Raw genomic sequence first — 17,781 nt, forward strand, 5'->3', positions numbered from 1 at the left:
TTATTCTTAGTGTTTTGATAAATCTTGTTGAACATCTAGACTAGGGCCTGAGAGGATGGTGCCGGACACTAGTACTCAAAAAGCACTAAACAAAGATAAACTAGAGACAATGGGGGAGATTTATCAAACTGGTGTAAAGTAGAACTAGCTTAGTTGCCCATAGCAACCAATCAGATTCCACCTTTCATTTTTCACAGCTCTTTGGAAAATGAAAGGTAGAATCTGATTCATTGCTATGGGTAACTAAGCCAGTTCTACTTTATAAATCTCTCTCAATGCAGCCTCAGCAATGAGCTGTACTGCATCTAAATCTCTTCAGTCTCCAGTACATATAGGGCCCTGGGACTCTAAACGTTAATCCATAAGCAAATGAGCAGTTAAATGTGCGGTTTCATGCTCCGGTCACCATATACTGCAAAGGTCAAAATGCATTTACTGTAAACTTATTGTATTGTGTGAGCACATAGTTAGTAACCGGACATGTTTTTAGCCACCACTAGATGGGGCTGGCGTCACCCTCTATATAAAGAAAAACAAAATATTCTAGAGTCTGTTCATTCCAGTAAATCAGTCAGTCTATGCCAGCTTGGTTTAGAGCCTAGCAAGGGCTAGAGAGAAGACGCGTAGGAGAAAATGAGAAGCTGATGGGCCAGCTCATCCTGGACCTGGATCCACCCAGGGTAGAGCCGGAACACCTACAAAAAGTGGATCAGATGTCAGAGAGGTGTAGAGAGAAAGACCTGTAAAAGTCACCAGTCTCTAAAGGACTTATACATTCTATGGCAACCATGTCCAGGAGGTGCCTAAACATACTACACTCAGTGTGGCCTACTTGTGTATACCTGTCCTGAGCATCCCAAGGGGGAAATGTAGGTAAGCAACCTCTCCAAAGAATGTTGCAGAGAAGAGTTATGCCAACCATTGAGGGAAAGGCCCTCAGGGTTGAAAGATATTGCCTAAAGGTACAGTAGTACACCCCACATCTGGATGCCCAAGTCAGAGTCAGCTAGTGAAGTGCACAGTAAAAACGATTGCTCAATCTACTATAAAGATACACCTTTTTGTCTGTTTGCTACCTGCATTCTTGTGTAATATCAATCAGTGTATTGCAAGTAAGACCTGCCCTGAACAGTCTAGATTTGCATGCAGTTAAGAACTGTTTTGCTTCACTGATGTCTCCTCATTGTGTAGTGTACGGGAGTTGTAATACCCGTCACTACCAAAGTGTCACTTGGTGTGCTGTCGTCCCTCCTAATTATGGGGAAGTTGTTGTATGCCGGTTTTATAAAATGTAATGTAATGTGTGTATTTCCCTGTCACTGAAACTTGCACGTACAGGCCTGCTAGGGGTGTCATTCCTACTTCTAGTCCATAGAGGGAGCTAGGGAGCCCTAGTTTATATAAAGCCCAGTCAGGGAAGTGCAAGGCAGACGGAGTCTAGTATCTGTAAGCTACAGTTGGAGATTAGACAATGTCTGAGACAAGTCCAGGCCTGAAGCCTGCTGTTCAGGAGAAGATTCCCTCCTGAATTCCCATATGCAGAAGCAGGAATATCTTAGACTAAGAGCCTGAGGAACCCTTCAGAAGCTGAGAGAGACAGAGGCAAAGATCAGAAGAGCCAGAGGTACTAAGAAAAACAGAGGAGGTACTTATTAAAGCTATAGCCAAGGATATAAAGCCAGAAATAGGTTAATGGGCCTTGGTGAAGAATTGCTACTTTCCAGGATCAGACAGAGTTAGAGTGCAAGCTCCTTTGCTGCAAGTCCTGTGTTCAACACTCTGTAATTACCCTGCTGTACTGAATTGCCTGCATCGACCGAATTGCAAAATCGACTGTATGCTGAGGAACTGCATTTCCTTTATTGTCTCTGCTTGGAAAACCTACTAAAGTTTGAGTTCTGTTTTAATCCTACGTTTCCTCAAATTATTCCTGCATCCGCAAACGGCGTGCCACCGTTTACTTGGCACTGGCGTCACGAACTATTCCTTACCTATACCTGCCCTTGCAGAGAGTCAGCTGTACCAGGTTAGTGTATATTGCACTACATCACCCAGAAACACCTATTACACACAACTTGAGTACGCTGCACCTCTCTTTTGGCGTCACGAACAGGATACGCACGCTTTCTAGTGCAAGAAGCGTGAACTTTGTGCCTTATACAGTTGCCCTGTGACCAAAGTGACAATTTTCCTGTTTTATTCAAGTGGACTGAAAATCGTACCCAAAGTGTACCAAAAACCTCTAAAAAGCGCTGTGCAGTGTTGCGCTACCCAGAGGAAGAAAATCGCCGCATTGGAATGTGGTTTTGAGGACTTTTTACAATCCTGCTTGCTGTCAGTGAATAGACAGCGTTTGTACCTAAAGATGGCCGCTGAGCTTGCTGAATTTACTGCTGCGTCACCTTCATCCCGAAAAGGCGGGAAAAATTGGCGCCTTTCTGAGGAAAAAGCGGGAAAAAGGTCAAGGGCAGGCGCCACGGCTTATCTGGACATTTGCATGTCTGCCAGCATGGACACCGCCTTCCATATACTGGAATACCTGGGGGGCGGCTCCCCAATGCAATGGGAGGAGCTGGCTACTCTAATTGACGCGACCCTATCGCTCTCCTCAGAAGGATCGAGCATGTTGGATTGTGAACAGAGCGTTGCTGCAATGTCCGCACCTGAAATTACACAGATGTCTAATGTTGGTGTAGAGCCAGAGGAGGCTCCACCGGCCTACGCTCCGGGACCGGAGCAACCCGCCTGCCGCCCAAGGGAGAAAGAACCCGAGTCCTACTATGGCTCGTGGAGGGACTTTTTCCAACCATCTTTTAAATGGTCCTCCCTGATGGCGGAGATCCGAGAGGCCGCTATCAAGCGGAACACAAAGACTAAAATCGTCTATGAGGAACTAACCAAGACCATACATGAGAAGCATACGCACACCCAACCCCGCCTGGAAAGGAGAAAGGGAGTGGTGCTATCGTTTGACAAACCCCGTGGCTACGGGTTTATTCAGGACTATCTAACTGGCAGAGACCTCTATGTTAATCGAAGGTCTGTCAAAAGAGACTACCTCCCTTCGTACCAGCACAGCCTCCATGAGGGAGAGGAAGTGGAGTACACCCCTGCCGAGAGCCTGCGAGGCCCTTATGCGACTGCTGTGACCCGTCCCAAGAGAAACCCTGAGGACTGGGAGGCAGAAGAAAGAGAAGACTACTCTGGCTGCGAGCGAGAACCGGAACGCTCTCCAGAGCCGGCCCATCACGCCTTTCAGGAGCGGAGCTCCTTCATTGGGCCGAACGTCTTCTGGCAGCCAACCGTGTTGGAAAAATGGGTGAGCCCTTACCCTTCCCCCGAGCTGCCTCGTCGGGAGAAGACAATATCTGAGCTGGAGCAGTTGAAAGGACTTAGTGCTACCTTCCAGAACATCCGGATGGGACGGAGACCAGACACATCGCCAGAACCTGCAGAGGCCGAGTCCGCGTCATCGGTGACTGTACCTGCGCCGGCGGCGCCAGCAGAGGACAGCGACTCCGACACAGACAGCATCGGTGAGCAGATCGTCCGGCTGGAGGAGAAGTTGCGGGAGTTGCGCAAGACATACACCGCCAGGATCCAGACACCGCTGAGGAAGGATGAGGTAAGGGTGCCTGTCACCACCCGCCGACCGCCTTCTGTAGTCACCGCTCCGTCAGTGCCCCAGACCGGACCCGCGATTGCCGTAAACTGCTGCACCCAGAGCACCGGACCGCTTGCTGCGGCGGTGCCAAGCACGTCACACCCTGCAGTGATCATGCCAGGGCCGGCACGGTCCATCAGAGGGTTCACCCCTAGGCCTATGGGGCCAATACCTATTAGGGGCCCCTTTACCTTACAGCTGCCCCCTGATACAGTCATGTGGGCCCATCCTCCTGTAGAGGACTACTACAGACGGTACTTGCCAGCGGAGTCAAGTGATTACAATATGCCACTGTGATCAGCCTGCTAGGCCTTTGATTTATTTCTTCTGAAGTTTCATGTTAACCCTTCCAGGACAGGAGTCCTATGTTGCTGGTCCTTTGTTGCGGCTGCCAGTTTGTCCACGGCTCAGTGGTAGGTGTTGACCACTGAAATCACAAAGTCAGCAAGGCCAGGCTTGTTTCCAGGATCTCCTGCCTGCTTTTGCTACCCCACGCCAAGTTGTGCCTGTTCCTTTGTTGCACCTTTTACCCTTCACCCCCTTTTCAGGTTGATCAGGGGTTTTACAGCACTTTTCTTGCCGTCCGTTATTGTGCAACTTCATACTAAGGAACCGTGCCCGGAGACAGACTCAAAAAGTACCTGAGCCTCTGAGATTCTTACTCTTTTAAAAGTATTGTGCCCAGGGATGGACTCCACCGCATGAGAGCCTCTGTGATTTAATAAGAAATAGCCTGGGTACGGACTCATGTTTGTTATTTGAGCCTCCAAGAACTTTTATACCGTTTTCTACTGTTTTATCATGGACTTATTCATTGTCATGGACTATCCTGGTTCTAATGTTACGCTGTGCCAGGTCAGCGCCCCCGTTCCATTCACTATCCTGAGAGAAGAGAACGACGCCCCTTGTCACTACCCTGCACCTTTGCCAATTGGACCTGATGTAAATGTAAATGCAGATGAATTACATGTATGTATGCCTGCATGTCTCTTTTTCTATTTCAGGTAGAGATTCCAGTGGGGAGACCCATGATGGAGTACGAGGTCGTACTCAGCTTAAAGCAGTGGGGTATGTAGTGTACGGGAGTTGTAATACCCGTCACTACCAAAGTGTCACTTGGTGTGCTGTCGTCCCTCCTAATTATGGGGAAGTTGTTGTATGCCGGTTTTATAAAATGTAATGTAATGTGTGTATTTCCCTGTCACTGAAACTTGCACGTACAGGCCTGCTAGGGGTGTCATTCCTACTTCTAGTCCATAGAGGGAGCTAGGGAGCCCTAGTTTATATAAAGCCCAGTCAGGGAAGTGCAAGGCAGACGGAGTCTAGTATCTGTAAGCTACAGTTGGAGATTAGACAATGTCTGAGACAAGTCCAGGCCTGAAGCCTGCTGTTCAGGAGAAGATTCCCTCCTGAATTCCCATATGCAGAAGCAGGAATATCTTAGACTAAGAGCCTGAGGAACCCTTCAGAAGCTGAGAGAGACAGAGGCAAAGATCAGAAGAGCCAGAGGTACTAAGAAAAACAGAGGAGGTACTTATTAAAGCTATAGCCAAGGATATAAAGCCAGAAATAGGTTAATGGGCCTTGGTGAAGAATTGCTACTTTCCAGGATCAGACAGAGTTAGAGTGCAAGCTCCTTTGCTGCAAGTCCTGTGTTCAACACTCTGTAATTACCCTGCTGTACTGAATTGCCTGCATCGACCGAATTGCAAAATCGACTGTATGCTGAGGAACTGCATTTCCTTTATTGTCTCTGCTTGGAAAACCTACTAAAGTTTGAGTTCTGTTTTAATCCTACGTTTCCTCAAATTATTCCTGCATCCGCAAACGGCGTGCCACCGTTTACTTGGCACTGGCGTCACGAACTATTCCTTACCTATACCTGCCCTTGCAGAGAGTCAGCTGTACCAGGTTAGTGTATATTGCACTACATCACCCAGAAACACCTATTACACACAACTTGAGTACGCTGCAATTGCTTCCTGCACTATTACACCCCAAGTTGTCATCACTACAGCAGGGACTCTGCCTTGCTCCTCAAAGCTACCACCATCAAGGACACCTCAACCGTCATCAGGCTGGACGATCACAAGAACCAGAGGGAGCAACCGGTATGCCCTTCCCATCACTGTATGCCAGCACAGGAAGCTTCAGAGTACAACTATTACTACACCCATCCACCAACATCTGCACTCACACATGTCCCTGCTGCCTGGTCGCTACAAGTGCACTGAGAGCAGGCCCAAGCCACACTGTGCAACCCTGCTCCTCCTGCCTCTTCTGTCAGCCCCTCCCTTCTCCTTCTTGATTGACAGGGTCACAAGAGATTACCGTACTATGCAGGAACCTGATCCTGTCAATCAAGAAGGAGAAGAGAGGGGTTGGCAGAGGAAGCAAGCGGAGCAAGGGTGCACAGAGCTTGGACCTGACCTCAGTGCACTTAACTCCTCATTTGCATATGGATTTTTTTTTAATTCTCCAGAATGAAGCAATGGATCGCTAAGTGAAAGTTATCATTACATTCAGCTGAGCTAGCCCTGGTTTATCAGTGAATTTCCTGGCGACCGATTCCTTTAATTGTACTATTAGAATGTAACTACTGCTGAGCAGTCCGGCCCTTAGAAAAAGTCTCCAGAAAAATCTAACACCAGCCAAACCTCTGGAAATATAGTTTTGGAGATTGGGGCCTGCAACTCATGGTGGTAATGTATGTACACGCAGTCCCCATACCCAGCAGTCACTCCTCTATCGTGTTACAGGGATGAGGAATGTTTCCAGCCCATGCCTCCTTCTGGCTGGGGCCAAAAAGACAGCCATACTGGAAATCTCATACAACACATGACAATTCATGGTCAACAAGATATTTGCTTAGAATGTTGCATTGAGTGGTGTCTGAAGAATACTTCCAAACTGTCTTTTTTCCATGATTGTCCTACAAATTGATGGGCCAGGGCTTAGGGAATGAGCATTGTAAGGTCTCATAGTTTGGAATGTATGTATCTTATGTGATCCATGCTGGCTTTCTGATTGCAGCTTACACAAAGCAAACCAGTCAGAATCCACATTTTATTTTCCATTATGTCTTAGATAATGAAAGCAGATTAGCCAAGGGCAACAGAGACAATTTGTCTATGTAATACTTTATTGTGCACATTTTTTTATTGAGTTTTAGAATGTTATATAACAAATACTCATCGTTATAAGTAACGAGCAGACATTTCAAAAACAGATCTGACTTAGGTCACTTGAGGCATGACAATAGAGCAACATAAGAAGAGAAAACAAAGAAACCAACAAAGACCGTACTGCACTAAGTGTAAATAAAAATATATACAAAATATAGGACTTTCCATCAAAATTGAGGCTTAGGTAAGGAAGGGAAGTGTTGTGACATGTATGAGGACCATTTATGCCATCTTGTAGCTTATCGAGCCAACTGGTTCAGCCGCTTCGCAATCAGTAGTTCCATGCCACAGTTATAATTCACTTTAGCTATGATTTCAGAAATTGATAGAAGTTCCTTACTCTTCAATCTCTTGGCTACAGCCACCCTCACTACTGTTAAGATGTGAAAAATAATTGTAATATGAGATAATTCTAACCTATCAACCTAAGTGAAAGTAAGGCTACCTCTGGACCCCAGGGGATCTTGGTCTCCACCACAGACCTCACAAGAGACTTAATCTGGTGCCAAAACAAACCTACAGCAAGGCTTTGCCACCAGATATGCAAAAGAGTACCAACTGTGGTGTTGATGGTAGACAATAATTGTCGGAGTTGAAGATATTTATAGAAATCTTCCTTGGGTATATCAAATCAGGTTATTAAATCTGAAAAGAGAAGTAAGTTATTACCTGCTTTCATGTGAGCTACAGTATGGATACTCTTAGATTCCCATTGAGAGAAGTCAGTAGATGGCAAGCAAATCCTAAAAGTTCAGAGAGGAGCATCTACAGTCCTAAGTGGAAGAATGTTCTGAAAGAGCGGGCATTTAGTCCACAATTTTAGACCAGATTGACTGACCACAGAAGGGGTTCCTGGAACTTTCTGAGATAAAAACCCCTGCCAAAGTACATACCGCAGAGACAGAGTATGTAATAAACTAGCTTCTATTTGTACCCATTTTTTAAAGGTGTCATGCCAACCCACCAACTCTTAAGTTGGTCAAGAATAATAGCTCTGTAGTACGTAAGAAGACATGGGCATCCCAAGTCCTCCAATTTAACAGGTTTGTAAAGTATGTCCACCAACATTCTCGCTCGTTGTTTATTTCAAATTAACTGTAAAAGGAGCTTTTGAAGTAAAGCTATCACATGGTGAGGAACAAAAATAGGCAAATTCTGAAATAAGTATAAAATCTTAGGCAAAAATAACATTTTGATTGCCGCAATACGGCCTATCCAAGAGAGTGGGTAGGGTGAATATCTTGCTTAGGTAGAGGATATATCTTACTTGAGTTGGTTCATAAAAGAGGACTAATTATCGGTGGGAAATGTTAGTATAATGGCCAAATACTATCTGGGGCCCATTTGAAGGGGAACTGCACAGAAATGGATTGCTTGGTCTCATCTGATAAATTCATACTCAGCATAAGCGATTTGTGAGAATTAACCTTATAGTAGCTAACTCTACCAAAGCAATTAATAAGATCCACTATAGATGTCAAAGAAACTTCAGGATCGATAACCAAAATAATAAGATCATCCACAAAAAGACAATACGATTTACCACACCGCCCGCCCCAGAAATACCCGTTATTAATGATGACATAACGGATCTGTTGAGCAAACGGTTCTATAATTAATGCAAAAAGGAGAGGGCACCCTTGCTGGTTACCATTAGTAATATCAAAGGGAGAGGACAGGAACCCTGAAGTATAAAGCCTTGCTGAGGGACACATATATAAGGCCAGAATGGATGATACAAACCCAGGAGGAAACCCAAATTGATAAAAGACCACTCTTAAATATCCCAAATGTACGCAGTCTAAAACCTCCTCCGCATCCAGGGCCAGGAGCAGAGAAGGTGTTCGACCTGCAACCACCACCGACAGAATATTCAGATAAAACGACGAGTGTTTGGCGATGTTTAACAAAGACAACTTGATCTGTATTTCTGTATTTATTAATGTCGGAAAGGAGGTCGGATAGGCATGCGGCAATGTAGAGATGAGCGGCAGGTCCCATATTTGAATTCACGATATTTTGTGAATATTCGCTAGTAATTCGTTTCATATTCGCGAATATTCGTATTCGAGATTATTTTCGCGATTGCGATTAATCTAAATTGTAAAAATCGCGTAATGCGAAGTTGATAAAAAAAGAATATATAGCAGTAAATATAGTGCTATATATTCATTTTAAGAATATTTGTCATATTCTAAAACAAGAATATATAGCAATAAAGCGAATATTCAAGAAAATAAAAACAGAGCAATTTAGCTAAGCTAATATAGTGCTATAATAATTTCTTTACTAGTGTAAATTTTTTCCAAATCTAAATTTCAGAAGAGATAAAAAAAATAAGACTATAAAAAAATATTATAGCACTATATTAGCTAAATTGCTCTATATTTGTATTTAGCGAATATTTGCTATATTGCTATATATTCTTGTTTTAGAATATGCCAAATATTCTAAAAAAAACGAATATATAGTAATATAGCGAATATTCGTAAAATACACATATAGACTGCAATTTAGCTAATATAATGCTATAACCTTTTTTTTTCAAAGTTGTAATTTTTCTTCAAATCTGAAGTTCATAAGAGAAAAAAAATTACGACTATAAAAAAAGATTATAGCACTATATTACCTAAATTGCAGTCTATTTGTGTACAAAGTTATAGCAATATAGTGAATATATTCGTTATTTAGAATATTCGTCTTTTTTTTTTCAATGTGTACTGTTATTCCACTTTGGCATACTCCTCCCCGACAAGCGTCCCCGTCACCATGGTAACGCCTGTGGGTTAGAATATACCATCGGATCTGAGTTTTCACGATCTCAGGGAAAACTCAGATCCGATGGTATTTTCTATCCCACAGGCGTTCCCATGGTGACGGGGATGCTTCTCGGGGAGGAGTATGCTGAAGTGGAATAACAGTACACATTGAAAAAAAACTAAAAAAAGAATATTCTAAATAACGAATATATTCGCTATATTGCTATATATTAGTTTTTTTGAATATTCGTTCAATTTTTCCATATGAAAACATAATTCCTTCAGCTTAAGTTGCTTCTGGGCCAGTGACTCATTGACCCACAAGAAAGAAGCAGGGAGGAATCATGTTTTCAGATGTTAAAAAATGACAAATATTCGATATAGCGAATATATAGCACTATATTTGAAATATTCGCGAATTAGCAAAATTGCGATCTTCGCAATAAATATTCGCTATTTGAATATTTGCGCTCAACACTAATGATGTTCACGTAAAACTTCGGATATGAATTCAAATGTGAAATTGGTCTAAAGTTGGATGGGCCGTCCGGAGCCTTTCCTGGTTTCAGGAGTGTAGGCATTTAACATCTCCTTGGGAAAATCCCCTGAAGAAGCTGCTTCATTATAAACTCGAGCCAAATATGGGGCCAACATATCTTTGTGAATTTTGAAAAATTCATTGGTAAGGCCATCGGGACCTGGGGCTTTGTCAAGTTTTAGAGTTTTAAAAGCCAGAGAAATCTCCTGTACTTAAAAGGCTCTAGAAACCAAGACTCCAAGTGTTTCAGGCAATTTAAGATGATCTAAAAATGATTGAATACTAGGTAAATCTGGTTGACAGATGGAAGAGTCTTGTGAGAAGTTATACAATGATGCATAAAAGGTAGCGAACTCATCAGCGACAGTCTGCGGATCCAGCTCTCGTGAGCCATCAGATCGAAGCAAAAAGGGAATTCTGGACTTGGATGATCAGAATTTCAATTGTTTGGCTAATAGGGCACCCCACTTATTTCCCTGCCAATAATACTGTAATTTAAGTCTCCGTAGCGCTAAATCATAGTGGTAGGAGTTAAACTCATGCAAGCGAGTTTGAATTTCCGAGATCTCAACAGCTCTGCTATTAGAGTAGTAAGCTTTGTTTTGGCAATGTAAATCGGCTAGTTGAGTTTGTAAATAGGAGCAAAGTTTGTTGCCTGAACTTTTTATCGTAGGAAGCTTGTTTGATGTCACTTTCATAGTACACCATAGAATACTATCCGTGGTCTGGCCATTATCGTTATCCAAAAAATAGTTCCTCAAGCACTGTATGGTTTGTGGAGAATACCTTGGGTTCTGTAGGATATAATTAGTGAGTGAGTGGATTAGTTATATTGTTGCAATCCATTCATTACTATAGGGGCATGATCAGACCAGGTGATAGTGTCAATGGCCGTGGAATCATTCCGAGGGACTAGCTGTCTATCTACCAAGGAATAATCAATATGAGTGTAAATCTTGTGGGCACAACAAAACAAGGTATAATCTCGCTCAGTAGAGTGATGGATCCGCCAGACTTCATGCAGGTCATAGGTGTTCATAATTTAAAACACTTTTGTCGGTTCACTAAGTGGTGCCAACGAAGTAGTGTCCACAAAGGGCAATATTAAAGCACTGAAGTTGCCCACTACTATAAGGTAACCCTTCCGTTCCTTAGTTACTTTTGTGGGCCATATAATGACACCAATGTATTAGGGACATTATTAATCTGACTCATCTGCCACCATCATCCATTATGGCAAGGAAATGGAAACGGAATCTCTTTTTTTCCTTCCCACAGCAGGCGAGGAATAAATAAACAGGTATTTCTTATGTTTCAGTCTAGGAATATCCTGAGGCAATAAGTGCGTTTCTTGCACGCAAATTACATCGGGCATTTAAGCACATAGTTTGCTTCCATAAAAAGGAACGTTTGTAAGGGGAATGAAGTCCCTTTGCATTTAAAGAGATGACCATGGTGAATAGCAGGTGATGATGATAGGCAGACCGCAAGTCCAGTCCTATAGAAATAGTGATATGAACCTACTCTGTGTTTTGCAAGTCTACACCTTTGCTTCCTATTCATAGCAGCTCCCTAATACTCTACATAACTATTACTTTTATAAGTGGGAATGGTTTGATTAAGAGGGAAGAGCAGAAGCCAGAAATTTGACTTCCCTGTATGTGCCGACTCTTTTTAGCTTAATCATTACTGCTTGTAAAGCAAGTAATTTAGATAATTGGGGGATATTAGGGAACGGATGAAAATGCAATTCCCTGATATATTAGTGAGGGTTTAATGGAGAACATTGACTTTAAAGAGGGATCCATTGGAACCAATGAGGTGGTAGTAATTAGCATTAAAGGGGTTATCCTATGATTAATGTAAATGAAAATATGACATGGCACCTCTCTGGAGCTTAGGCTGTGGGCTGGTCCCACCGCCTAGTTCCAAAAAAGATTTGTTGTTCTAGGAATAGGCATTGAAAGGAGGGGCCTAGAGGAGGCAGGGAGCTGACATTATTAGCTCCTCTTCTCAGGCATTCAGCTTCAATGATTCGGGAGACTAACAGATCTCAGTGTGTCCTCTGCTACCATCAGAGAGAGAGGGAAGATTTTGGAGGATTTGCATGGCTACAGATAGAGAGAGAGAGTGAGAGAGAGTTAAGAAAGTAACCAGCATAAAGCATTTCCGATTTTGAGACACCCTATGCACCCCAGATTAGGGGACACAGAGGTAACAACATTTTATTCAGCAAAGTGATCAGTGTACAGCATTTTAGACCCTGCTACAGTGGAAGAATAACGAGTTCAGACACCCTGCACACTTCAGGTATGATCTTGCCCAGTTGTATCATTGGAACTGCACACCGTTGTTCGAATTGAGGACACTGTGACAGAGAGAATATTCTGAGGGCCATTGCTGTAAACATCTGTTTAGTTTATGCTTGGAGATCTAGGAAGAATTTGCACTTTGTACAGATAATTCCTGGATGTACTACAACTCCTATTTTATACACAGTAAAGAAAGACACACACTGGTCATTGTGCCAATTCAAATCCTGCCTTGCACTCTTTAAATATCAAAAGCACACCTAAACTACCATCAGGCATTAGCCCTAGCTACGGGGAGGGCCCTGAGGTAATATAGAGTGCCCTTCCTTCACTTCACTGACCCCATGGAGCAACGCCCAGAGGAAGTGCACTTTAACACATCACCATCAGGGCTACTACCACTCTCATCCTCTGCTCTGGCTCCTCAGAGACACGCATCACATTGATCCAGAGATTTTCCCATTTATTGACCCAATTGTACTGCTATATTTATCTCAAAAAGGCAGATCAGGGGGAATGTTGTTTCTCAGCGGTCTTGTCCCTTTCTGCTGCAGCTCTCTCCCTATCACAGCTCAGGTGTATGTACTTTCTCAAAGGACATGCCCATTCTGCTGCAGCTCTCTTCCTGTAAGGGCTCATGGACACGAATGTGTGCGCCCCGTGCACGTGCAGCAGACCGCAAATAGCGATCCGCAATGCACTGGCACCATCCGCATGCCGATTCACTTGAATGGGTCTGAGATCCACAAGATTCAGTCCGCACCACAAAATAAATAGAGCATGTTCTATTTTTTGACTGAAATCCCATGGAAGCGCCATGTAGTACTTCCATGGGCTTCCGCTCTGTGCCTCAGCTCCACCTCACTCTGTATCTTGCGAATTGCTGACCCATTCAAGTGAATCGATCTGCATTCGTGATATAGAGCGCACACGGCCAGTGCTCGTACGTTCGTGTGCATGAGCCCTAACTGTCACACCTTCTAACAGTAGATATGGCTGCTGACGATTGAAGGATTTATATTACTGAGGTAGACAGAGAAACAAGTAAAAGAACAAACAGCAGGTGACACTATATAGATTATATTAAATACCTTAGTGGCTATACAAAATTATTAATTACATGCACTTACAAAAGTATTCAGATCCAGGTGCTGGCTTAAAAAATGTACAATATTTTTTATGCGACAACCTCTTTTAATACTGAATTTTATTAGTCTATTCTTCTGAATTTGTACAATTGTACAATTGTATTTTGTTTTAAGGCTTGCTCACACTTGCGTCGGAGGATCTGTTCAGGGGCTCCATTGCAGATTCTGTTAAAAACAGTCAAGAGCAATGCTAAAGTTCTGCAAAAAAAAGAGTGGATTCTGTCTACCTTATGTGGTTTAGTAAAGAAGCAATATACATGCTTGTGATCGGTACAACTGCTCCAAGATGTCCATGTACATGGCCTTGTTCACATGTCCATCCATTGGACCCACAATCTGCCTACCCATAGCTGATCAGATTCTGATATTTGGATCATGAGGTGGCTTTTGTTGCATTATGTGTGGATTTAATGTGCATCCTCAGGACCTATTGTTCTGTGAACCAACATACCTGGTTAGTTGGGACCACACTTCATCGAACATGGTGTACTGTATGGGGTCCATCTACTGTATCCAGTAACCAACTACAATATGCCACACGCTTTTGTTTATTACCCTCCTTTAACTCTTGCACATCTGATACTTGGAATGGGTTCAGGTGAAGTGATTCCAGTATATACCAGCATACATTTTTGCATCAATTTCCTCTGACTTCTCGTAATCCTCTCTTGGATGTCTGTAACGAAGACCAGTGTTGTTGCATCAGCTGCAGCTTTTGTGTTATTGTCCACCCCTATATATTGTACACTCCATTTATTCCCTATTGAATAATTCCCTCACCCACATATACCCCCTTTGACCATGCTCATCTGCATGGGGTGGACCCCCAACTCCTCACCAGATGACCAAGACCAGGAACATATAGTGTGCACATTTTTGTATATGAATGCTATTTCAGATGTGGAAGTCAACAGCCTGGTGGCCTAACATCTACTGGTTCCTGGAGGTCTACCAGAAAATTACAGTCTACTGTTTGACTACCACAGTCCTAGGTGTTTTGAACAGGCAGTAACAGTGGAAATGCACGGTTGATTGACTGGGATAGAGTTACGGATAGGTAGCTAGATGGATACATGAATGAATGAATGAAGGAAAGAATGAATGAATGTGTCATTGGTTAGATGGTCAGGCAATCAAATCACAAAACCACCTGGAGAGTTCTCCAGCATACATCATTTATTCGATGGAGACTGGGATCAAAATCAATCGTTGAACAATCTGTGGAAAAAGTGTATCACTGAATGTAGTGAATTATTCATTACCTACTGTATAACCTGTAATCAGCCCAACTACAAGAATGCAGGATGTTTGCTGTTAATTTCATCCTCTTCTGCAAATATAATACTTCATTCCCTATATCTCCTGGGTAAAGACCTTCATCCTGTGTATGAAAAATAAATCAACTGACAGACAGAACTACTGTAAGAAGAGGGCAGAATTAAAATCACTATTTCCTTCCTAATGTAATTTTCTTGCTATATAGTGCACAATATGATGCATAAAATGGGTCTTAAAATGTTTTTTAAGGTCTTTAAAAGGTATGTGCAAGTAGTGAATATACTGTAAGATAAGGTCATTTTCTAGTGCAGTGGCTCTAGCTGAGATCCCTCTGTAGTAGTGTTGGTCGAGCACCAAAGTGCTCGGGTGTTCGGGTGCTCAAGTAGAACACCTCGGGATGGGAGAACCCGAGCATTAAACCAGGCACCCCCTGCTGTGAAGAGGGGAGGGTGTATGGTTCACAGGAAAATGTCAGAAATTGATGGAAACACCACTGAAATGGTTCGGGAACAGCATGGGGAGGATGTCTGGATGCCTCGGGGTGTGCTTGCTTGGAGTCTTCACCACTTGACTGGGATTATTCAATGCACAAATCATGCGCCCTTGTACAAAACAAGCTGCTGCTGTGGAAAACCCTGGTGCAATCCAACCAGCATTTACAACACTTACCATAGCACCTTTAGACAGATGGGTAGGCCCATGGGCCTCCTGTGCCATAGCAGGATACATTGGGTGAGGTAAACAAGTCCTTTCTTTGTTTCTCTAGATTCCTTGTTCATCAACCTTGGCCCCATGCTTTGCCCAAAGGTCTTTTTCCTCAGGAGGGGCTGGACCAGTCATTTTCTGGAGCATACTTACAGACACATCTTCAGGCTTCAGGATTCTTACCGGGGTGGGGACAGGTTTTATGGGCTGTAGTGCAGCTTGTTTGGCCGCTTTGTCAGCTCGATCGTTACTTTTTGCATCCACCGTGGTGTGCCTGGTGTGTGCCTTGACCTTGATGATGGCAACTTCCTCTGGTAACAACAGAGAGTTCATAAGTTCTAGTACAGAGTCTTTATTCTGTATAGGCTGGCCTGCAGATGTTAGGAAGTCCCTGGCCCACCAAATAGGTCCATAGTCATGTGCAATACCAAAAGCATACCTTGAGTCTGTGTAGATGTTCAACTTCTTTCCCTTAGCCATTTTACACGCCTCTTGTGCTGTTAAATGAGGTGGGAGTGGTTCAGCTGTACCTACCTCGTGCTGTGTGACCACTGCATATCCAGTATGGAACCGGCCATCCTCTCCCATGAACCTGCTTCCATTTACACAATACTCAAAGTCAGGATTAGAAAGAGGTTTTTCATGAACGTGTTCAAAACCAGACGTTTCCTGCTGCATTAATTGTATGCAATCATGAGGGTCATGTTCAACAAGATCAGTTAAAAGTTCTGATACACCTCCCTCCCTCATTTCTGAATCTGTAATCGGTAACAGAGTAGCAGGATTCAGACTAGTACAACATTTGAATGAGATGTTTGCAGGCATGAGGAGTGCACACTGTAATCTCAGTTGTCTGGCCATGGAGATATGTTTTGGTTGCACTTGAGTGAGAATGCCTTGAATGTCATGAGGAGTTTGAACAGTTACAGGGTACTCCAGAACAATTTCAGAAGCTTTTTCAATCATGACTTGCACTGCCGCTTTTGCCCTGACAACAGGATCGAGGCAAGAAGAAAAGTAGGCAACGGAGCGTTGCCGATTTCCGTGTTTCTGAGTCAGTACAGCAGTGCAATGCCCCTGCGTTTCAGAACAAAACAGAAAGGTTTGTCATATTTTGGAATGCCCAGTGCGGGGGCAGACAGTATGCACAGTTTCAAAGAATGAAAGTTATTAACAGCCTCTTCTGTAAGATGAAAGGGATCAGAAGACAAACAGTCATAGAGGGGCTGCATCAACATAGATGCGTGCCATATGCAGGGGCGGCAGTATGAGACAAGACACAAAAATACTCTCAAGTTCTGTGCTCCTTTGGGCACCTGTATCTTTCCACTGCCTCTTTTCGTTTGGGGGTGAGGTGCCGGGCACAATGTGACAGGCAGTGGCAGTTGGTCTCCGTTTCAGCACACAAAAGTAAGTCATCGACATATTGCAATAAGACCACAGTTCCAGGACGGGACCAGTTGGCTAGGACAGACTGTAGGGCCTGACTGTACATGGTGGGCGAGTTCTGGACTCCTGGGGTAAAACAGTCCATGTATACTGGTTCCCCTTGAAAGTGAAAGCAAAAAGATACTGACAATCTGGATGCAGAGGTACACTGAAAATTGCATTTGCCAGGTCAATCACAGTGAAACAGGTAGCTGTGGACGGAACTTGGGACAGCAGAGTGTGCGGATTGGGCACTACTGGGGTTTGTAGGACTGTGACTTTGTTGACATCTCAAGGATCATGAACCATTCGATATGTGACTGGCTGACCCTTAATGGCCTTCTTCTTCACTGGAAATAGGGGAGTGTTTGCCGGGGACACAGTCTTGATGAGAACACCTGCTCTGAGAAAATCATCTATTTGGCTGGACACTGCTATTTCCTGAGTGTGACTCAATGGGTACTGTTTAACTTGTGGGGGCTGACACCAGGGCTTTAGAGACACCATCACAGGGTATACAAGTAATTTGCCTATGTCCGTCTTTGAGGTGGCCCAAAGGCTCTCGGGGACCTGGCTGAGCAGACTTTTTTCAGATTTTGTCCAATCAGGAAGATTTAATTCAGCCACCGTTATAGAAGCCATCATTGGGCAGAGAACTTCTTCTGGGACTCCAAAGTCTACGTGACTAGTCCCATCTGGGTGTAAATGGATACTGGCCCCGAGAGCTTGGAGTACATCAGTTCCCAAAATAGGTTCAGGGAGAT

Source organism: Bufo bufo, chromosome 9 (genome assembly GCF_905171765.1).
Source record: "Bufo bufo chromosome 9, aBufBuf1.1, whole genome shotgun sequence".
NCBI classification, from domain to species: Eukaryota; Metazoa; Chordata; class Amphibia; order Anura; family Bufonidae; genus Bufo; species Bufo bufo.